This window comes from Panthera onca, chromosome A1, assembly GCF_046562875.1.
Source record: "Panthera onca isolate mPanOnc1 chromosome A1, mPanOnc1 haplotype 2, whole genome shotgun sequence".
Classification (NCBI taxonomy): domain Eukaryota; kingdom Metazoa; phylum Chordata; class Mammalia; order Carnivora; family Felidae; genus Panthera; species Panthera onca.
Genome location: NC_138339.1, coordinates 156,306,442 through 156,332,027, shown reverse-complemented (window position 1 = coordinate 156,332,027; position 25,586 = coordinate 156,306,442). Strand labels below are relative to the sequence as shown.

Genomic DNA, 25,586 nt, shown 5'->3' with positions numbered 1-25,586 from the left:
TTATTCATTACAGAGGCTATAGATGACAGGATTTAGCATGGGAGTAAGGATGGTGTAGAAAACAGAAACAATTTTATGCTGAGTGGGAGAACAGTCGAAGTGGACATGTATATGAACAAATTTGCTCCATAGTACATTATGACCATCATGAAGTGAGAGGAACAGCTGGCAAAAGTTTGTGGGTATCCTCTCCAGAACCCATGCAAATGACAGACAGAATAACATGAGCATAGGAAGCAATGATGATTGCTACAGGGAAAACAATCATTATGATACAACAGTAGAAAATATCTTCTTCAAATGTTGAAGTATCATTGCATGAGATGATTAGCATGGAAGGAAAATCAGAGAAGTTGGCTATTTCCTTGAACCCACAATAGGAGAAGGAAAGTGTAGCTACAACATCAATGAGACCATCAGTAGAACCCAGGATCCAGAAAGACACAGTCATAGGTCCACAAATTTTAGAACTTATAAGATCAGTTTATCTTAGAGGGTGGCAAACGGCAATATAACGGTCATAAGCCATGACTGCCAACAGGAAATATTCACAACCTATTAATGATGCATAGAAGAAAATTTCTGTCACACCCTGCCACAGAAATGGACTTGCTGCCAGATAGGTAGTTGAAAACCATCTTAGGTACAGTGGTGCAGATGAGCATGAGGTCCATGAGGGACAGTTGGCTGACAAGGAAGTACATGGGTGTGTGGAGTTGGGTTTCCAGGTAGATGAGGAGAACCATGACACTGTTTTCCGTGAAGGCCACTGTGAAGATGCCCAACACCAAACAGAAGAGGAAGATGTGGTTGGGGCTGTGACTGGAGATTCCTAGAATGATGATATCAGTATTAAATATCTGATAGTCCTGTGCCGTGATGAATGTTTTTTTGATCTAATACAACAAAAAGTGACATTACTTCATTAATTTGATAAATATGTACCCAGGGTCTTACAAACCTTGTGATTGTGGTAAATTCACAGGTCAATGATTAAGATGACTTCACCAGGATTAGGAAATTCAAAGTTCAAGAACTATAATATTGAAAAGAAATATGTCTGTTGGTATTGTCAATCTGTAAAAGTGTTGAACATTTGCTAAGTTCAGCTTCCAAGGACCCTTTGTCACCCTTTGAGAATTAAGCAAATAATATACATTTTTACATAATTTATAATGCATCCTCAAAAAGGAAACTTCCCCAAAGCTATTAAATAGTATGTGGAAATATCAAAAGTCCTTTAAAGATAAGTTGATTTAAAAATTCAACTTAAGTCAGCCTGTGGCAGAAAAAGTAACAGAGATAAAGAATACAATATGAACATTTGCTCTCATGATACTAGGCACTTTTTTTATCAGTGTTAACAAAACCTTTACATTTATCTATTACTTTACAGTTTAGAGTGTTTCATTTGTATTTATAGAAAATATTCTGTCCAGTAGTTGATGAATTGAGAAAGATTTTAATTATACAAATATGGAAGCTTTGTACTTAGTAGAAGCTTTGTACTAAAATAGCCCAGTGTGATAGGGTGATTTGTGTTTCACCAAAATATATGTCAAGTCAACCCCAGCACCTCTGAATGTAAACTAATTTGAAAATAATTAGTTAAGATGAAATCATACTGGATGGAGTTGGGCAAACCCCAATTCAATATGACTGATGTCCTTATAAGAAGAAGGTCAAGTAAAGACAGACACAGGTAAAATTCATGATAATAGAGGCAGATATTGGAAGAATTGATAGGCACCTGGGTGGCTTAGTCAATTAAGGGTCTGACCTTGGTTCAGGTCATGATTTCACAGTTTGTGAGTTTGAGCTCCACAATGGGCTCTGTGCTGACAGCTTAGAGCCTGCAGCCTGGATTAGATTGTGTTTCCATCTCTCTCTTCTCCTCTCCCACTTTCTCTCTCTCTCTCTCTCTCTGTCAAAAATAAATAAACTTATTTTTTTTAATAATACAAGCATTATATGAAAAAAATCATGGACTTTTAACAAACTGCTCCCATCTGTGAGCTGAAGCAAATAACTTAACTCCTGCCACAATTCTTATATCCTTACAAACAGGGTACTACTATTTTCCTCAAAATAATATTGTACAGATTAAATTAAAGAATGATATAAAATGTTTAGGACAAAAATCATATAAGAAATGAAACCAATTATCTCTGTAGCTTCATGTTCAGCAGAAAATTTGACATTAATTTCCAAATATTCTTACCTGATTGTTTATACTGTCTTTTAGTATGAGTCTAAGTAGTATATAATTCCAATGAAATAGTACATTACTGCAAAGGAAAACTACATATATTGCATGTTTTTGTGTTTCCACAATAAAAAATAAAAGCAGCACCTTATACACAATTGGAAATTGTGTCATTATTGATAAATGAATGGAAAGATATAATAATGAAGTATAAACAAGATGCACATTTTAGGATAGTTACTCATAGTAATCATGAGAGGGATCAAAGTCTTCATATCACCATGTATTTAAATATAATTTTTCAGTTTATTATATTATTTAACCTCCCAGAAAAAAAACATCAGTATTCTAATTATAGGGCTATGGTATATCCATTAATATTAATATGTATATAGTTCTGAGAATATAACTATCTTCTTAAAGATTTTAAGCTGAAAATTATGAGTGTATTTTCCATTAAATTCTAGAAACACTCATAAGACCTTGTGTCATACCTTCTGTTAATTGTTTTATTGAAATCTCACCCTCTGTAATTTCGCAGGAAGACAAAAAGCAGCAATATAAATGAAAACACTTTTTTTTTTAAATACTTACCCTGGGTAGATAATTACATCTCCTTCCTTAAGTACTAGAGGAGTACTGAAACTTCTGCTCCCCATCACTTACATAACAGTGAGAGAAAAAGCATACTAAATTGGAACTGTGGCAAGCACATGTCTAAACTCACTGACACTTACAAACATTGCATGTGTCAGGTATTCTTATTGATAATTTTTTTTTGTTTAATTTCTTCAATAATAAAACTACTTAAGCAAATTGTCCAAAGTAATGGTTTTGAAAAGTAGGAGACAAGATATTCCAATGTTAACATCAGCTCCATTTTTCTGCTTTATTAAGGTATAATTATCCAGTAAAAATTGCATATATTTAAGATATTCACCTTGGTATTTTGATATATGTATACATTGTGAAGTGGCATTCAAAATAAGTTAATATAACTAGCACCTCTAATAACATTATTCCTGTGTAGGGAGAACACTTGATATCTACACTTTTAGTAAATTTTAAGTATATAATACAGTTGTGTTAACTAACTTTGGTCACCATGCTATACATTTAGAGATCCAGAAATTATAAAATGTTGCAACTTTACTCTCCCTTGCTTCCTGTCTTCCAATATAATACAAGATGTGAGTCTCTTAACTTGGGAAGAATTGACATTTTTTAATATCTTGAAGTTTCCTACATATTTCTCAATCCATCAATATTTTCCTCCATGTGTTTTACCATCCACAAAATTGTTGTTTTTAAAGTTATTAACTTTGTTGGATAGAAAGGCTCCTGAATGTTTTACACTTGATTGTTCTTTTGTATTTTTTATTTATTTTTTATTTTTTTTATTTTTTATTTTTAAAATTTTTTTCTTTTTGTATTTTTCTATTACCTTTTCTTTGTTTTTGCTGAAACGTAGAAATATATTGAGTGTTTTATGTTTGTTGATCTTTGGTTTTTTTTCTTAAAATTCAAGTTAGTTAGCATAGAGTGTAGTTTTGGCTTAAGGAGTAGAACCAACCCAGTGATTCATCTCTTATATATGACAGCCAGTGCCCATCCCAAAAAGTGTCCTTAGTTTGCTCACCCAAAAGGTCTTAGAGTACACTTGTGATGAGCACAGGGTGCTGTATGTAAGTGTTGAATCACTAAATTGTACACCTGAAAATAATATTACACTTTATGTTAAATAATGGAATTTAAATATTTTTTTAAAAGAAAATAAGGTCCTGGAAATACCACCACCAGAGGATTTGGTGATTGTGCTCATTTGGGATGGGTTAACGTGGGGTGCTCTGGGTTATGGGCATTTGAGTACCTGGGGATCCCTATGTTGGGAACAGAACAGTCACTCTAAACAGAATCAACCCACTGTACTAGAAATATGGGATGAATACCATGGGGTTGTGTAGTCATTCTGATATATTAAGGGAACATGACTTGTTTGGCACTGATTGATTGTAACACCTATGTATTTATTGGGTACCATCAAATGAAACCTCTTGGCTGTATGACACAAATCTTTGGCTGAGACTCCCATCTGGATAGTTGGGCCATTGGATATTTTGCTCCCCCTGGGGAAATGGGAGAATCTGACTCACAGAAACAATGCTGCAAATATCTCTCTTCTCATGGTCAAATGGACCCATTCTTTAACTGGTATGATCATTCACCAGTTTAAGTACATTTCATACACTTGTGTTTTAGTGGTCCAATAAAGCCTATGCAATTAGAATTACAGTATTTCCATTGAAAGAAATATGACTGCAACAGAGTTATAAATATTTTATACTTACTATTACATAATAATATGCTTTCTTAGAAAACAATAAGTTTATATCCTGAATTTCAAAGTAAGACCTATAATCATTAATAAAATTTACAAGTATCCATGCCTAATTGATGACCACTGGTAATTTTTCAATTCCTTTGGATCTGAATAGTAAAGTCGTTTCTTTTTTGAATTGATACATGGAGATTACGTGAGTCTTTACCACTTGAAGGGGTGCCTAGGTGATTATCTCAGCTAAGCATCCAAATCTTGTTTTCAGCACAGTTCATGATATCAGTATTACCGAGTTTCCAGTCCTGAACTGAGTTCTGTGCTGACTGGTGGAGTCTGATTTAAATTTCCTCTTTAGCTTTTTCTCTTTGCCCTTCCCCTCTCACACAGGCATGAGAGCTCTCTCTCAAAAATAAATCAATAAATATTAAAAAAAATCTTTTAAGAAAAGGAGTTTGGATCTGGAATATTAAATAAAAATTTCATACTTGTGATGAAGAAAATAGAAAGTGTGATTTAAAAACATCATCTTCTTTCCTTTTTTTTTTTTTTTAAATAACGTTTATTCATTTTTGACAGACAGAGAGAGAGCAGGGAAACACAGTATGAGCAGGGAAAGAACAGAGAGGGAGACACAGAATCTGAAGCAAGCTCCAGTCTCTGAGCTGTCAGCACAGAGCCTGACATGGGACTTGAACTCAAGAACTGTGAGATTATGACCTGAGTCAAAGTTGGGTGCTTAAACAACTGAGCCACCCAGGCGCCCCAAAAATCATCATCTTATTTCAAGTACTACATTGCTTTATTTTTCAAACCTGGAAAAATGAAAATGAAGAATAAAAATAAAATATAAAACACTAAGTAAATGTAAAAAGCCCAGTGCACCAAATCTTAATCAAAGTGACTCCAAGTAACTGAATACATATTTGGGTTTCCAACACAGAAAAAAGAATCTTTGTTACCTGGACATATGCCACAAAATTCTGATAACTTTTAAACAAACTATAATGTCCTTATTCAAGAAAATGCCATAAATGTACTAATAAGTTAAATACAAAATAATAATAAATATTTAAATGATTTTCTTTAAATTAAAGAATTGAGAAAACCACCAGAAGACTAGCAGAATGGAGTCTCCGCAGCCAAGCGCAGACGAGAGGCCCATGGAAGAGGGTAGGAAGGGCTGAGAGGCGGTGCGTGCTGCACGGACTGGCGGGAGGGAGCCGGGGCGGAGGGGCAGCCCACCAGCCAAGCAGAGCCCCTGAATCTGGCTTGTAGAAGCAGAAGGGCCGGACAGAGAGTGTTCAGACAGCAAGTGCCACTTAGCATCTGGGAGGTCATAAGTTAACAGCTCTGCTCAGAAAGCAGGAAGGCTGGAGGACAAAGGGAGGGAGAGTTGCTGAGCCCGGGGACAACAGAGCTCAGTTTGGCGGGGAACAAAGGCACTCTCCAGTGCCATCTCCCTCGCCCATCCCCCAGCCAAAATCCCAAAGGGAACCAGTTCCTGCCAGGGAACTTGCTCGCTCCTCGCAAACGCCCAACACTGTGCTTCTGTGGAGCCACCCCTCCAACATCGGGTCTGACTCCCTCCCGCTGCCACAGGGCCCCTCCTGAAGTGGACCACCTAAGGAGAAGTGAGCTAAGCCTGCCCCTCCTGCCCTGTGCACCTTACCTACCCACCCCAGTTAATACACCAGATCCCAAGCACCACAAGCCTGGCAGTGTGCAAGTAGCCCAGATGGGCCATGCACCCCACAGTGAATCCCGCCCCGAGGAGAGGGGAAGAGAAGGCACACACCAGTCTGACTGTGGCCCCAGTGGTGGGCTGGGGGCAGTCATCAGGTCTGACTGCGGCTCCGCCCACCAACTCCAGTTATACACCACAGCACAGGGGAAGTGCCCTGTAGGTCCCCACCACTCCAGGGACTATCCAAAATGACCAAACGCAAGAATTCCCCTCAGAAGAATCTCCAGGAAATAACAACAGCTAATGAACTGATCAAAAAGGCTTTAAATAATATAACAGAAAGTGAATTGAGAATAATAGTCATAAAATTAATCACTGGGCTTGAAAACAGTATACAGGAGAGCAGAGAATCTCTTGCTACAGAGATCAAGGGACTAAGGAACTGTCAGAAGGAGCTGAAAAACGTTTTAAACGAAATGCAAAACAAAATGGAAACAATGACGGCTCGATTGAAGAGGCAGAGGAGAGAATAGATGAACTAGAAGATAAAGTTATGGAAAAAGAGGAAGCTGAGAAAAAGAGAGATAAAAAAATCCAGGAGTATGAGGGGAAAATTAGAGAACTAAGTGATACACTAAAAAGAAATAATATACGCATAATTGGTATCCCAGAGGAGGAAGAGAGAGGGAAAGGTGCTGAAGGGGTACTTGAAGAAATTATAGCTGAGAACTTCCCTGAACTGGGGAAGGAAAAAGGCATTGAAATCCAAGAGGCGCAGAGAACTCCCTTCAGACGTAACTTGAATCGATCTTCTGCACGACATATCATAGTGAAACTGGCAAAATACAAGGATAAAGAGAAAATTCTGAAAGCAGCAAGGGATAAACGTACCCTCACATATAAAGGGAGACCTATAAGACTCGTAACTGATCTCTCCTTTGAAACTTGGCAGGCCAGAAAGGCTTGGCACGATATCTACAGTGTGCTACACAGAAAAAATATGCAGCCGAGAATCCTTTATCCAGCAAGTCTGTCATTTAGAATAGAAGGAGAGATAAAGGTCTTCCCAAACAAACAAAAACTGAAGGAATTCATCACCACTAAACCAGCCCTACAAGAGATCCTAAGGGGGATCCTGAGACCAAGTACCAGAGACATCACTACAAGCATAAATCATACAGACAACACAATGACTTAAACCCGTATCTTTCTATAATAACACTGAATGTAAATGGATTAAATGCGCCAACCAAAAGACATAGGGTAACAGGATGGATAAAAAAACAAGACCCATCTATTTGCTGTCTACAAGAGACTCATTTTAGACCTGAGGACACTTTTAGATTGAAAGTGAGGGGATGGAGAACTATTTATCATGCTACTGGAAGCCAAAAGAAAGCTGGAGTAGCCATACTTATATCAGACAAACTGGACTTTAAATTAAAGGCTGTAACAAGAGATGAAGAAGGGCATTATATAATAATTACAGGGACTATCCACCAGGAAGTGCTAACAATTATAAATGTCTATGCGCTGAATACGGGAGCCCCCAAATATATAAATTAATTACTCATAAGCATAAGCAACCTTATTGATAAGAATGTGGTAATTGCAGGGGACTTTAACACTCCACTTACAACAATGGATAGATCATCCAGACACACGTTCAATAAAGAAATAAGGGCCCTGAATGATACATTGGATCAGATGGACTTGACAGATATATTTAGAACTCTGCATCCCAAAGCAACAGAATATAATTTCTTCTCGAGTGCACATGGAACATTCTCCAAGATAGATCACATACTGGGTCACAAAACAGCTCTTCATAAGTATACAAGAATTGAAATCATACCATGCATACTTTCAGACCACAATGCTATGAAGCTTGAAATCAACCACAGGAAAAAGTCTGGAAAACCTCCAAAAGCATGGAGGTTAAAGAACACCCTACTAATGAATGAGTGGCTCAACCAGGCAATTAGAGAAGAAATTTAAAAAATATATGGAAACGAACGAAAATGAAAATGCAACAATTCAAACGCTTTGGGACGCAGCAAAGGCAGTCCTGAGAGGAAAATACATTGTAATCCAGGCTTATCTCAAGAAACAAGAAAAATCCCAAATACAAAATCTAACAGCACACCTAAAGGAAATAGAAGCAGAACAGCAAAGGCAGCCTAAACCCAGCAGAAGAAGAGAAATAATAAAGATCAGAGCAGAAATAAACAATATAGAATCTAAAAAAACTGTAGAGCAGATCAACGAAACCAAGAGTTGGTTTTTTGAAAAATAAACAAAATTGACAAACCTCTAGCCAGGCTTCTCAAAAAGAAAAGGGAGATGACCCAAATAGATAAAATCATGAATGAAAATGGAATTATTACAACCAATCCCTCAGAGATACAAACAATTATCAGGGAATACTATGATAAATTATATGCCAACAAATTGGACAACCTGGAAGAAATGGACAAATTCCTAAACACCCACACTCTTCCAAAACTCAATCAGGAGGAAATACAAAGCTTGAACAGACACATAACCAGTGAAGAAATTGAATCGGTATCAAAAATCTCCCAACAAATAAGAGTCCAGGACCAGATGGCTTCCCAGGGGAGTTCTACCAGACGTTTAAAGCAGAGATAATACTTATCCTTCTCAAGCTATTCCAAAAAATTGAAAGCGAAGAGAAACTTCCAGACTCATTCTATGAAGCCAGTATTACTTTGATTCCTAAACCAGACACAGACACAGTAATAAAAGAGAACTACAGGCCAAAATCCCTGACGAATATGGATGCAAAAATTCTCAATAAGATACTAGCAAATCGAATTCAACAGCATATAAAAAGAATTATTCACCATGATCAAGTGGGATTCATTCCTGGGATGCGGGGCTGGTTCAACATTCGCAAATCAATCAACGTGATGCATCACATTAATAAAAGAAAAGATAAGAACCATATGATCCTGTCAATCGATGCAGAAAAGGCCTTTGACAAAATCCAGGACCATTTTTTAATAAAAACCTTTCAGAAAGTCGGGATAGAAGGAACATACTTAAACATCATAAAAACCATTTATGAAAAGCCCACAGCTAACATCTTCCTCAATGGGGAAAAACTGAGAGCTTTTTCCCTGAGATCAGGAACACGACAGGGATGTCCACCCTCACTGCTGTTGTTTAACATAGTATTGGAAGTTCTAGCATCAGCAATTACACAACAAAAGGAAATCAAAGGCATCAAAATTGGCAAAGATGAAGTCAAGCTTTTGCTTTTTGCAGATGACATGATATTATACATGGAAAATCCGATAGACTCCACCAGAAGTCTGCTAGAACTGATACATGAATTCAGCAAAGTGGCAGGATAGAAAATCAATGTGCAGAAATCAGTTGCATTCTTATACACTAACAATGAAGCAACAGAAAGACAAATAAAGAAACTGATCCCATTCACAATTGCACCAAGAAGCATAAAATACCTAGGAATAAATCTAACCAAAGATGTAAAAGATCTGTATGCTGAAAACTATAGAAAGCTTAGGAAGGAAATTGAAGAAGATATAAAGAAATGGAAAGACATTCCCTGCTCATGGATTGGAAGAATAAATATTGTCACAGTGTCAATACTACCCAAAGCTATCTACACATTCAATGCAATCCCAATCAAAATTGCACCAGCATTCTTCTCTAAACTAGAACAAGCAATGCTAAAATTCATATGGAACCACAAAAGGCCCCGAATAGCCAAAGTAATTTTGAAGAAGACCAAAGCAGGAGGCATCACAATCCCAGACCTTAGCCTCTACTACAAAGCTGTCATCATGAAGACAGCATGGTATTGGCACAAAAACAGACACATAGACCAATGGCATAGAATGGAAACCCCAGAACTAGATCCACAAACATATGGCCGACTAATCTTTGACAAAGCAGGAAAGAACATCCAATGGAAAAAAGACAGTCTCTTTATCAAATGGTGCTGGTAGAACTGGACAGCAACTTGCAGACGGTTGAAACTAGACCACTTTCTCATACCATTCACAAAAATAAACTCAAAATGGATAAAGGACCTGAATGTGAGACAGGAAACCATCAAAACCCTAGAGGAGAAAGCAGGAAAAGACCTCTCTGACCTCAGCCGTAGCAATCTCTTACTCGACACATCCCTAAGGGCAAGGGAATTAAAAGCAAAAAAGAATTACTGGGACATTATGAAGATAAAAGGCTTCTGCACAGCAAAGGAAACAACCAACAAAACTAAAAGGCAACCAACGGAATGGGAAAAGATATTTGCAAATGACATATCGGACAAAGGACTAGTATCCAAATCTATAAAGAGCTCACCAAACTCCACATACGAAAAACAAATAACCCAGTGAAGAAATGGGCAGAAAACACGAATAGACACTTCTCTAAAGAAGACATCCGGATGGCCAACAGGCACATGAAAAGATGCTCAACGTCGGTCCTCATCAGGGAAATACAAATCAAAACCACCCTCAGATATCACCTCATCCCAGTCAGAGTGGCCAATATATCCAAAATGTCCTCTAAATAATTACTACATACAAAAACAGAAATTCACAGAAACTTAATGTCCAAACATTCAAACAATGTTTCTGAAGTTCTGTCTATGTGTTGGGCACCGGGAGTAAAGCAGCAATCACAACAGGCACAAAAACAAAACAAAACCAAACAAACAACAACAAAGAAACTTACCCTTACCAATAGAGACAAAAACAAACAAACAACAACAAAAACAAAAAAGACACCACTATGAAGGTGTGGAAACATAATTGAAATGGAGTGTTCCATTTTGAAGAGAGTACTCAGGGGGACCTCACTTATCTGGTGGTATTTGACTAAATGCTAGGGGGAAGTTAAAAAAAAGACAGCACATCATAATAAAGAACAATCCATGCATAAATTCCACAAAGTGGAACATGCGTGAAAAATTTACATATATACAAGATTTTAGAAAAACAGATATTGCTAAGTTAATGTTTCATGTTCACTGTAACATTTAAAATTTATTTTTGATGTGATTATTTATGTATGATAAAAGTTTGTATATGAAGCAGGTCATTCCAGGTAATAAAAACAGTGTCATAAACAAAAAGACTAACCTGATGAATATAAAAATTAACATGAATATACTTTTATTAATCCATGCATCACATTTTTTGAAGAGGTAAAAAACCCAAACCAAACCAAACCAAAACAACAACAACAACAGCAGCAAAAACTTAAGTAGCAAGGAAAAATGCAGCTGACAGGAAGCTAGAACCTTGAATCCAGCCTCATGAGTTTGAATTTATCTTTCATTTTTTAAAAGAGGGTATGTAGTTCTTTAAGTTGTAATAGTGTATACAAATTGTGAATGATGCTGTGAGTAAGAAAGAGAAAAACCTAAAAATATTTTAAAATTTCAATTCATGAATGATCACAACCTACAAATACTAATCTACCAGAATGACTTCTCTGTATTTTGATCTCATTAAGTCTCAAAGAAGAGTGACTTGATGCCGTGACAGTGATTTTCTGTGTATGTGTCCATAACAAGTTCAACCCATAAATCATGGAAACCATTCCCAGATATTGAGAAAAGAATCACTGAACGAATTAATTGATATTAATTAATTAATTAATTGATATACAATGACTGGCCAGGATTTGACCAGAAAAATTAAGCAAAACAGTATGCGAAATGATGCCAGGCTACATATTGATGTAATCAATTCTGGATGCTAAACTAATTATACTCGTTTGTGGAGGAATGGTCAGAAAAAAAATAGATGAGAACAGGAAAAAAATTTCATGAGCAAAAATTTCCATAGTAACCCTTTTTCCAATAGCAAAATACAGCCTTAAAGTACATTAATTCCCGTTTTAAGAGCATAGCTACACTCTCTGATAGCTATACTATAATTAATGAGCCTCAATAATGAAATGTTGAATTAACAGATCACAGTTAACTCACAAATTCTATGATATGAAATTTAAATACAGATGATACATTATTTAAGAAGTAGAGCAGTATCGAAATAATGGTTATTATTATAACCAAATCAGGAGGTTATATAATTAGAGAGTGTCAGACTGATTTCCAAAAAAGCATTGGTAATGTTATTGTAAAGCCTTTACAAAAGTGCTTTATACATAATAAATTTGTTGTTAAATTTGAAGTTATATGAATCTATTTAAAAATACATATAAAGGTCTTAAAAGAAAACATAACAAGTGTACAGGTTCTGTGAGTGTGAGCTGTGCTTACTAAAAGAAAAGACAATGAGGTCTCAAATTGCATTTCAAATGATGCACTCATATTCTTATTCTCATTCTATTCTCATATTCTTATTCTCAGCATTATATGAAAATAAAACATGGATTTTTACCCAATTTTTTCCATGTGTGAGCTGAGGCAAGTACTTAACACCTGCCACAATTCTCATATTCTTACAAACAGAGTACTATCACATTCCTCGAAAAAAAAATGCACAGATTAAATGAAAGAATCACATAAAGTGCTTAGGACTAAAATCACTTAAGAAATGAAACCAATTATCTCCAGATCTCCATTTTCAACAGAACGTTTGGCATTAACTTGCAAACACTCTTACCTGATTATTTATACTGTCTCTTAGCAGGAGTCTAAATAGCATATAATTTCAATGAGGTATTACACTACAGAAAAAGAAAATTACATATTTTGCACGTTTTTATCTACATAATAAAAAAGAAACACTTCACACACAATTGGAAACTTTATCATTATTAATAAATGGAAAACATACTAAAGAACTAGAGAAAATAAACACATCTAGGGATACTCGTAGTAACCCCTAGTAATCATGAGAGCTACTCATAGAAATCATGAAAGGGTCCCAAGTCTTCATAACAGCACTCATTTAAATATCATTCTCAGTTTATTATATTATTTAACATCCCAGATAATCAGCATTACTCTAATTGCATGTGTATGGTACATCCTTGATCATGAATACACATATACCTGTCAAAATATAACTTTCTTTTAAAATGTTTGAAACAGAAAATTATGAATATATTTTCACTTTATTCTAGAAGCACTCATAGAATGTGGCATCATACCTGCTCTGAATTATTTTATTGAAATCTCACTCTCTTTAACTTCCCTGGAAGACACAAATCATCAGTCTAAAGTAAAAGAATTTTTATTCCTAGATAAACCCTACCCAGTCTGACCATGGGAAGAAGATGGAAAATTAATGTGTTACCCCTCTGGAGATTCCATTCCCTTGTCTTTAATTATAATAGCTTTCATTGTTTTTCATCTCCTCTCCTAGGACAATGAAAAAAATTAGCTTTTATGCTTTTTGAAAATAGTTACTCTGGGTAGATGATTATGTCTCCTTCTTAAAGTATTAGTGTGAACTCACTGAAATTTTCTGCTCCACCTCACATCCATAACAATAACAGGAAAACCATATTGAGTGCTTCCTATATGGTTGACACTGAGCAGGATGTATGTGAACTCACAGACATTTACAAACATTGCAGGTATCAGGTACTGTTATTATTATTTTTTTCTTTTCTTCCATAATAAAACTGCTTAAGGAAATTGTCCAAGGTAATGGAAAACTGGTCAAGCTAATGAACAAAAGACAGGATATTCCAATGCTAGCATCAGTTCGATTTTTATGTTTTATTAAAGTATAATTAACCATTATAAATTACACATATTTAAGATATTCAGCTTGGTATTTTGATGTATGAATACACTGTGAAATGACTTCCACAATAAGTTGATTGACATAATTATCACTTCCAATACCATTATTATTGTGTAGTGAGAACATTTGAGATCTGCACATATAGTAAATTTTAAGTATATAATACAGTTGTGAAAACTAACTACAGTCAACATGCTATACATAGGACATCCAGAACTTATACAATGGAATGTTGTTCATTCAGCTTTTTAATTTTTTTAATTTACATCCAAATCAGTTAGCATATAGTGCAACAATGATTTCAGGAGTAGATTCCTTAATGCCACTTACCCATTTGGGCCATCCCCCATTCCCACAACCCTCCAGTAACCTTCTGTTTATTCTCTCTTACGTTTTATCCCACTCCTTGTTTTTATATTATTTTTGTTTCCCTTCCCTTATGTTCATTTGTTTTGTATCTTAAAGTCCTCATATGAGTGAAGTCATATATTTGTCTTTCTCTGACTGACTAATTTCACTTAGCATAACCTTCCACTTCCATCCATGTAGTTGCAAATGGCAAGATTTCATTCTTTTTGATTGCCAAGTAATACTCCATTGTGTGTGTGTGTGTGTGTGTGTGTGTATATATATATATATATATATATATATATATACCACCAATCCTTATCCATTCATCCATCGATGGACATTTGGGCTCTTTCCATAGTTTGGCTATTGCTGATAGTGTTGCTATAAACATTGCATATGTCCCTTCAAATCAGCACACCTGTATATTTTGGATAAATACCTAGTAGTGCAATTGCTGGGTAGTAGGGTAGTTATATTTTTAATTTTTTGAGGAAACTCCATACTGTTTTCCAGGGTGGCTGCACCAGCTTGCATTCCCACCAACAATGCAAAAGAGATACTCTTTCTCTTCATCGTCACAAACATCTGTTGTTGCCTGAGTTGTTAATGTTAGCCATTCTGACAGGTGTAAGGTGGTATCTCATTGTGGTTTTGATTTGTATTTCCCTGATTATGAGTGATTTTGAGCCTTTTTCATGTGTTGGTTGGCCATCTGGATGTCTTTGGAGAAGCGTCTTTTGATGTCTTCTGCCCATTTCTTCACTGGATTATTTGTTTTTATGGGTGTTGAGTTTGACAAATTCTTCATAGATTTTGGATACTAACCCTTTATCTGATGTTGTTTGCAAATATCTTCTCCCATTCAGTCGGTTGCCTTTTAGTTTTCCTGATTGTTTCCTTTGCTGTGCAAAAGCTTTTTATTTTGATGAGGTCCTAGTAGTTCATTTTTGCTTTTGTTTCCCTTGCCTCCAGAGACGTGTTGAGTAAAAAGTTGCTGCAGCCAAGACCAAAGAGGATTTTTCCTGCTTTCTTCTCAAGGATTTAGATGGTTTCCTGTCTTACATTTAGGTCTTTCATCCATTTTGAGTTTATTTTTGTGTATGGTGTAAGAAAGTGGTCGAAGTTCATTTTTCTGCATGTCGCTGTCCAGTTTTCCCAGCACCACTTGCTGAAGAGACTGTTTATTCCAATGGATATTCTTTCCTGATTTGTCAAAGATCAGTTGGCCATACGTTTGTGGGTCTGTTTCTGGGTCCTCTATTCTGTTCCATTGATCTTACTGTCTGTTCTTGGGTTAGTACCATACTGTCTTGGTGATTATAGCTTTGTAGTATAACTTGAAGTCCAGGATTGTCATGCCTCCTCCTTTGGTTTTCTCTTTCAAGATTGCTTTGGCTATTCGGGTCTTTTCCGGTTCCATACAAATTTTAGGATTATTTGTTCTAGCTCTGTGAAGAATGCTTGTGTTATTTTGATAGGGATTGCATTGAATATGTAGATTGCTTTGGGTATAATCGACATTTTAACAATATTTGTTCTTCCTACCAAGAAGCATGGAATATTTTTCCATTTTTTTGTGTGTCTTCCTCAATTTCTTTCACGAGCTTTCTATACTTTTCAGTGTATAGATTTTTCACCTCTTTGGTTAGATTTATTCCTCAGTATTTTACTGTTTTTGGTGTAATTGTAAATGGGATCAATTCCTTGATTTCTCTTTCTGTTGCCTCATTGTTGTTGAATAAGAATGCAACCAATTTCTGGCATTGATTTTATATGCTGCAACTTTGCTGAACTCATAAATCAGTTCTAGCTGGTTTTTGGTGGAATCTTTCGAGTTTTCCATATACAGTATCATGTCATCTGCAAAGAGTGAAACTTAGACCCCCTCCTGGGCAATTTGGATGCCTTTATTTCTTTGTGTTGTCTGACTGCAGAGGCTAAGACTTCCAATACTATGTTGAATAACACTGGCGAAAGTGTACATCTTTGTCTTATTCCTGACCTTAGGGGGAAAGCTCTCAGTTCTTCCCCATTGAGGATTATATTAGCATTGGGTCATTCCTATATGGCTTTTATGATCTTGAGGTATGATCCTTCTTTCCCTACTTTCTTGAAAGTTTTTATCAAGAAAGGATGCTGTATTTTGTCAAATGCTTTCTCTGCACCTATTGAGAGGATCATATGGTTCTTGTCCTTTCTTTTATTGATGTGACAGATCATGTTAATTTTTTTTTGTGGATATTGAACCATCTCTGCATCCCAGGCATAAATCCCACTTGGTCGTGGTGAATAATTTTCTTAATGTATTGTTGGATCCAGTTGGCTAATATCTTGTTGAGGATTTTTGCATCCATGTTCATCAGGGAAATGGGTCTATACTTCTTTTTAGTGTGGTCTCTGGTGTTGGAATCAAGGTAATGCTGGCCTCATAGAAAGTGTTTGGAAGTTTTCCTTCCATTTCTATTTTTTGGAACAGCTTCAAGAGAATAGGTGTTAACTCTTCCATAAATGTTTGGTAGAATTGCCCTGGAAAGACTTCTGGCCCTGGACTTGTTCTTTGGGAGGTATTTGATTAGTAATTTGATATATTTACTGGTATGTGTCTGTTTAAATTTTCTATTTCTTCCTTTTCCAGTTTTGGTAGTATATATGTCTCTAGGAATTTGTCCATTTCTTCCAGATTTCCCATTTTATTGGCATATAATTGCTCATAATGTTCTCTTATTATTGTTTTTATTTCTGCTGTATTGGTTGTGGTCTCCCCTCTTTCCTTTTTGATTTATTTTATTTGAGTTCTTTCCTTTTTGTTTTTGATCAAAGTGGCTAGTGGTTTATCAATTTTGTTAATTCTTTCAAAGATCCAGCTTCTCATTTTGTTGATCTGTTCTACTGTTTTGTTTTGTTTGTTTCAATAGCATTAATTTCTGCTCTAATCATTATTATTTCCTGTCTTCTGTTGGTTTTGAGTTTTATTTGATTTTCTTTTTCCAGCTCTTTAAAGCACAAGATTAGGTTGTGTATCTGAGGTCTTTCTTCTTTCTTTAAGAAGGCATGGATTGCTATGTACTTTCCTCTTATGACAACCTTTGCTGTGTCCCAGAGGCTTTGGGTTGTGGTGTTATAATTTTAATTGGCTTCCATATACTTTTTAATTTACTCTTTAACTTCTCGGTTGGCCCATTCACTCTTTAGTAAGATGTTCTTCAGTCTCCAATTTTTGTTGCCTTTCCAGATTTTTTTTTTCTTGTGGTTGATTTCGACTTTCATAGCATTGTGGTCTGAAAATATGCACTGTATGATCTCAGTCTTTTTGTACTGGCTGAGGGCTGATTTGTGTCCCAGTCTGTGGTCTATTCTGGAGAATGTTCTATGTGCACTGGAGAGGAATGTATATTCCACTGCTTTAGGATGAAATGTTCTGAATATATCTGTTAGGTCCACCTGGTCTAGTGTGTCATTCAAATCCATTGTTTCTTTCTTGATTTTTTGATTAGATGATCTGTCAGTTGCTGTGAGTGGGATGTTGATGTCTCCTACTATTCTGGTATTACTATCAATGAGTTTCTTTATGTTTGTGATTAATTGATTTATATATTTGGGTGCTTTCACATTTGGTGCATAAATGTTTACAACCGTTAGGTCTTCTTGGTGGATAGATCCCTTAATTATAGTACAAGACCCTTCTTCATCTCTTGATACAGTCTTTATTTTGACGTCTAGGTTGTCTAATATAAGCATGGCTACTCCAGCTTTCTTTTGTCGACCATTAGCATTATAGATGGTTCCCAATCCCCTTATTTTCAATCTGAAGGTGACTTTAGGTCTAAAGTGGGTCTCTTGTAAACAGCATATAGATGGATCTTGTTTTCTTATCCATTCTGTTACCCTATGTCTTTTTATTGGAGCATTTAGTCCATTGACATTTGGAGTGAGTACTGAAAGATGTGAATTTATTGCCATTATGTTGCTTGTAGAGTTGGAGTTTCTGGTGGTGTTCTCTGGTCTTTTCTAAGCTTTGTTGTTTTTGGTCTTTATTTATTCTTATTTATTCTTATTTTTTTCATCTTTTGTCCCCTCAGAGAGTCACCCATAAAATTTCTTGCAGGGCTGGATTAGTGGTCACAAACTCCTTTAATTTTTGTTTGTCTAGGAAACTTTTTATCTCTCCTTCTATTTTGAATGACAGCCTTGCTGGATAAAGAACTCTTGGCTGCATATTTTTCTGATTCAGCACATTGAATATACCCTGCCACTCTTTTCTGGCCTGCCAAGTTTCTGTGGATAGGTCTGCTGCAAACCTGATCTATCTTCCCTTATAGGTTAAGGACTGTTTTTTGTTTTGTTTTGTTTTGTTTTTTTTCCCTTGCTGCTTTCATGATTCTCTCCTTGCCTGAGTATTTGTGAATTTGACTATGATATGCTTTCTTGATGGTTGGATTTTGTTGAATCTAATGGAATTCCTTTGTGCTTCCTGGATTTTGATGTCTGCATCTTTCCCCAGGTTAGGAAAGTTTTATGCTATGATTTCTTCACATAGCCCTTCTACCCTATTTCTATCTCTTCCTCTTCTGGGACCCCTATGATTCTGACGTTCTTTTTTAATGAGTCACTGATATTTCTATTTCTTAAATTGTGTTCTTTTGCCTTATATCCCCTCTTTTTTTCTGCTTCATTGTTCTCCATAAGTTTGTCCTCTATATAGCTGATTCTCTGTTCTGCCTCATCCACCATTTGAGATTGCAGCTCAGTTATAGCATTTTTTATTTCATCCCGACTAGGTTTTATCTCTGCAGAAAATGATTCTAATCTGTTTTCAATCCCCGCTAATATTCTTAATATCGTGATTCTAAATTCTGATTCGGACATCTTGCTTGTATCTGTGTTGTAAATTCCCTGGATGTCATTTCTTCCTATTCTTTCCTTCAGGGTGAATTCCTTAATTTTGTCATTTTGAGGGAGAAAAGCAATTAATAAGGTAAACAATTTAAAATTAAAAAATTAAAAACTCCACAAAAATCAAATAAAGTAATCTAGATCCTAGGTGTGTCCTGGTGTGTTTTTTGAAAGGAGCTTGAGAAATTAGAGAAAAAAGGGAAAGATATAAAATAAAAGAAAGGAAAGGAAAAGCAAAGAAAAGAAAGGAAAATTTCTGAAAATTTGAAAAAATGAATACAGTGAAATAGTATAAAATGAAATGATGGAAGTAAAAAATAGAATTTTAAAAAGTTACAAACAATAAAAATATAGTAGAAAACAATTAAATAATATTATTTTAATAGAAATGGAAAGTAAAAATAATTTTTCCTCTTTCTGTATTCAAGGATAAGAAAAGAAAAAAAAATGGATAGATGGACAAGCAAACAGACCGAAGTATGATTGAAATTACATCGGTTTCTGCTACAAGTCGAACTATGAAGCACTTTATAGTCTGTAAACTAAGTAAGCAGAAAGACTTGTGTTGTTCCTGAAGAGGGAGGTTGGCCCAGTTGAGCATGGCTTAGTGTAATGGCACCATTGTACATTAGATGGTGGTGCTTAGATTACTGGGGTGGATTGTTGTGGCAGCTATAGGTGTGTATGCACATGCACAGGAGGGGTGAAAATGGCATCACCCAGCTACCCAGTCTCTAGTATCAGAACTTTGTGCTCTTCCTGATTAGCAATCTTGCACCTTTCCTTTCTGTCCAGCTTCTGTCCACTCCCACTTTTACACTGTCTGTGACCAACCAATCAAGTTTCCAGGTGGCACCTCCCTCCTGAGTTTTATCTCACACGTGGCTGTGTTTCCCAACCCCTCACTTCTGAGGGACTGTGGCTTTGTCCCGCTCAAACATTCTTGGCGAATGTCTCACTGACCAATGGCTGGGTGCCGGCCCATTCCCAAGAATGTTTGGGAGACCGTGCTGCTGCTGATGCCCAGAGCATCAGCCCGCCACAGAAAAAGTTCACACAATTGTGTAACATCAGTGTTTCAGGGATTATGGAAAATCACAACTCACATCTGGTGCCAGGCTTCCCCCTTAATGTCTTTGTTCCAGCACCAGTGAATGTGGTTGTTCTCTGGGCTCCATTAGGACCTTTGCCTATGGGGAGACCACACAGCCTCTACCAAATGTCCTCCCAGCAGAACTGTCTCTCCCCCTGTGGCTCAAGGACCCCAAGGACCTCCCTCTCTGCTTGTGAGGATTTGCACTTCCCACCAGAGCACCACCAGGTATGGATCTACAGTTTCAGACTCTGCACTCCTCCTGTTTGTAAAGTCTTAATGGAACTTAAACACTCTCTTTTCTCTGTTTTTTGATCAATCCCTTGCATACTCTTTCTTTTCTCTCCAGATGCTTTCAGGCGGGGGTAATGCTTTCCACACTCTCCACCCCTGGCTCTGTCCTCTTTCTGCAAGCAAAACCAGCTCCCTGCCCTCTGCAGCTTTCTCCCCCAGTTCACTTCTCTATGCTGCATACCTGCTAAGTTCTCTGGTTCAGGTTGTGAAGATTTTTGTGTTAATCCTCAAATCAGTTTTCTAGGTGTGCAGGATGGTTTAGTGTTGATCTGGCTGTATTTCATTGACGAGAGACACAAAAAACTTATATGCTATTCCGCCATCTTGGCACCTCCTTCTGAATGACTAAATTCTACTCCCGAAACCAATATTACACTACATGTTAGCTAACTAGAATTTAAATAAAAAATTGTAACAAACAAAAAATATCCTTTTTGTAACAATGGAAATGTATCATTAAATATGCATTGACATACTCTATTTCAATAAAATATTAATAGCATCAAATATGCATTTGGATTTTCTGTAATACAGGATATTGTTGATACTATAAATGGTTACTTCCACTACTACTTCTGGAATTATTTGATGATAACATTCTAAAAATAAGTACAAGTTTTATTGTTATTAATGAAAACTTCTTATCTGTTATTTTAAATTGGTGCATTAATATGGACAAAGCAGTATTTTTATGGTTTGTTTTCTTTGATAAATCAGATTGAAGCTCCATGCTTCTTTATTTGACATAAATCTGATTAGCCCTTGCTAGTTCTAGGAAATGACCTAATGAACTGATGCTTTTAACTCTCAATCCTCTTTTCCAAAATTAAGCACACATTAAATAGTAGAAAATATCAGGAAAATAAAAATAAAGTTATGACATTTGATTTATTCATCAAAACCCAAAAGCTACTTTTCCAAATTGACAATATTAAACATTCTCCAAGCATACTTATAATTTTATTTAATCTCATGAGTACTTCTCATTCATTACTTGCCCTCATCAACGCTTCCTGACTTAACTCTTTTCTATTAACAAATTTATACTCATGATACATATTCAATCTTTTTCATTTCCAATGCTGTAAATTCCATTGTCCTGCACCTGCTGGAGAATGACCTAACCAGTTCAATCCATTTTTATATTCTGAGTGCCGATGGAACAAAATTCCACGGCTTTTTTGTTTGTGTTATTACCATAAATAATTTTTGTTTTGTGTGTCCTCAAAACCATCCATTATTTCAGAATTTCTCAAGAATTACTCAGAGGTTTCATCATAGAACTTACTCACAGGTAAGATTTGTTATAATGAAATAGGATACACAGTAGGATACTGAGGAGAAAAGACAGAGTCCAGATGAATCCCTATGCAGTCTTCCTCAAACTTCCTCCATCTGTGAGATGTCACTTGGAGCAGACTTTTCTCTCAGTAATGAAAATGGAACACTGATGATGTGAACCTGGTGGCTTTCTGTTTCCTAAATAATTAATGGTTCAGCTGTTAAAAGTACTGTTAGCAGACAGCTTTCATCTATATACCCCCTCAGGGATTCCTTCACCTTTAGATAGCTCCTCTCTCGAGAGGAAAAGAGAGAGAGAGGGAGAGCGAGAGGCAGAGCAAGTTGGGGGAGAGAGAGAGAGAGAGAGAGAGAGAGCAAGATCTTTCTCTCTCTCTCTCTCTCTCCTAAAGTGTAAAATCATAATCCCCCCTCACCCATAAACTCATAAGCTCCCCCCCCCAGCTCAAACTCCTGAATTGTAAGATCATAACCTGCGCTGAAGTGGGACAGTAAACTGACTGGAGGAGGGGGAGGAGAGAGAGAGAGATCTCGCTCTCCCTCTCACTCTCCTCTCGAGAGAGAGAGAGAGGAAGAGAGAGAGAGAGAGGAGAGTGAGAGGGAGAACGAGCGAGAGAGAGAGAGAGAGAGAGAGGGAGAGCGAGAGGGAGAGCAAGTGGGGGGAAAGAGAGAGAGAAGAGAGAGGAGAGAGAGAGGGACTCCTCCCACCCTCAGGCTCAAACTCCTAAAGTGTAAAATTATAACCCCCCCCACCTATCTCTCTCTCTCTCTCTCTCTCTCTCTCTCTCTCTCTCTCTTCTCTCTCTCTCTATTTGCCTAAGGAAGGGAATAATTCATGATCAGTGTGGGAATGTGAAAATCCATTCATGTCCACCAACTCAGGCCAAATCCAAAGGGCCATTCCAACTGTGTACTTCCTTACTGGGTAAGCCAAAACTGTTTTATAAAACTAGAAATTGGGTCACTTGCCATGCAGAAGTCAGTGTGGGCTACATCCTTGCATGTATGTAGAGCACAGGGTCCTTGCTTCAAAGTAGGGGTCCAAGTTTTAGAACAGGGAATGGAGAAGTGAGATAATACATAGAAGGGCATTCAATAACTTGTGCAATGTATCAGGTTTTTGAGAAACATGGGGAAAATAGTAACTGTAACTGAATAAGATATCTATCACTAAGTCAATTGATGATCTGGAAGAATAAGCAAAAGAAGAAATTAATTAATTATCATTTGAAAGCTAAATGTGAAAGCCAGAGGGGCTCCTTTGGAATGGCTCATCTTCTGCAGTGGGAGATCAGAGAAAATTGAAGCCAAGGCCAAGTATCTAATAGAGCAAGTAGTGGAGCTCCAATGAAGTTGTGTTATCAATCAAGGAAGGTCTGCTATACCAAGGCCATGGGTAGGAAAAAATGAGTCCTACATTACAGGAAAACACTCCTGAATTTATTGTGTCCCTATATTTGTTTAAACCATCTTAAGGTACTAAACAGGTCCACTCTCCTTCAATACCTATCAATTTTCCCTTAATCAGAGGTTTTGCACAGGCTTCTACTGCCCAAAATGTCATATGCTTCTTTATGATATACCTCAATTTCCCCTCTTGGAAATTAGGTCAGTCAATGGGTTTAAGTTATAGTGTAACTTGAGGGGGGAGATGAATCTGGTAAAAGTGAAAAGGAAATATACCCCATAGAGTAGCAATCTCTGATCAGTATTTATCACCAGGAGCTGGTAGATTACAAGTGGAATTGGATCCTTAGCATGCTTTTCAAGTAAGGCAAAATATATACCAATAAGAGTGTTTAACAACTCAAAACACTCTACTGGGACACAGAACATAACACTCTAGTAATCACTCAAGAAATGTCCCACACTTGCTACTTTAATACCTCCTAGAAGCATGAGAATTTGGGTCCATATAAAAAAAAAACCAAAATCTCCTGAAATGGACAAAAATAAATGTAAGTATATTATGACAACTATGTAATTTTTAGTTACTCTATGTAATTGATTCCCTAAATCAAAAATAATGCATTTCAAAGTTTATAATGTAAGTAAGGGTACTACATAAAAACAGGTTCAATAGAATATATCAACATAAATATAGATACATACTTAGATGGAAATACATTTATTATGTGTGATTGGCTCATCTGACTATGGTAGTACCAAGTTCTGCTGTCTCCAAGTTGAACACCCAATATAGCAGATGCTGTACTTCCAGTTCAAACATGAAGACTTGAGAGTCAGGGGGAGGCAACTGTGTAAGTCTCTGTCTGAAGGCTTGAGAATCAGGAACAATAATGTCCACGGGTAAGAGATATTGAATATACCAGCGTATGCACATACAAATGTGCCCTTCTGCATTTTCATTGTATTCAGTCCCTGAATTGAAGTACATCTGCATTGGTAAGGGAAATTTCTTTACTCAGTTCACATACTCTAATGGTACTCTCTTCTGGAAACACACAGACACTCTGAGAAATGTTTTAACAGCTATCTGGGCATCCCTAACTCCATTAAGTTTACACATAAAGTTAACCAACACAGTTAGTATAAGTAATTTCATAAAAATAATTATATTGTTATAAAGTTATTCTACTACATGCAAAATGATACAATGTTAGTCAAAGATAAATTCTAATGAATATAATATGTATACTGTAAATTCTATGACAAAAAAAATAAAGAGTTAAATAAATTATGCTGCATGCCTTACAAGGGTGGTAGGTTTTCCATAACTGGATATTAGGGAAATATAAATCAATGCCACAAATGATCAATAAGGTAAGATGCTCAACATTATTAGTCATTGGGAAAATGAAAATTGAACTCCATATTATATACTATCAGTTATTTTCCAGAACAGATAAAAATTAGAAAAAAATAACTGACACTACTAAAAGAAATATACTTGGCAACATCTATTGAATTTGAACACACACCTGTGTATCCATACATGCACCAAGAGACATAGACATGAATATTTCATTTCATTTCATTTCATTTTATTTCATTTTATTTCATTTCATCTGGAAGCAACCTAAATGTATATCAATAATCAAATGCATAGACTCATGTTACCATCACCATGATCTAAATAATAAACATATTATATATATATATGTGTGTATGTGTGTGTGTGTGTTTATATATATCCCCAACTCATTAAATTTCATACACTATATGAAGTTTCTTGTGTATGTGTTATACCTCTATGTAACTGGAAAAGTAATCAAATGTATACATAAATTGCAGTATAATTGAGCAAGGGGTGCTTAACAGTTACATTGTACAATATTTTATACCAGCCATATGAAATTATTAAGCACCAAAGATAATCAGAATTGGTTTATACTCTAAATGTAAAATGCACAGTATGTGGTTAACATCACATGTAAAAATAACATAAAATATTTCAGCAAAGTTTTTGTAGCAATTGCATATGTTAATAGTATTTTAGATATGTGGCAATAAATAAAATGTGTTCCTAAAATCATTTTCTTTTTACTTGTTTATTGTATTTATAACTACATGTGTTTTCACTGGAGAAAATGGTTGTTTATTAATTTAAAGATGGCATACATGGTACAGAGCTAGTGATGTACTATTCATTAAGCATAAATGTGTTTGTTTTATGAAAAATTATTATTGAAGTTCTATTTTGTGTAATGCCTAACTCAATAAAAATATTATTTAAAAAAATGAAT

General features: G+C 36.0%; 1 pseudogene; it reads right to left on the bottom strand.

Annotated features, from left to right (window-relative positions):
- LOC132680247 (olfactory receptor 2M3-like) lies at nucleotides 1-24,283 on the bottom strand (annotated as a pseudogene).
- Nucleotides 24,284-25,586: the final 1,303 nt, after the last annotated feature.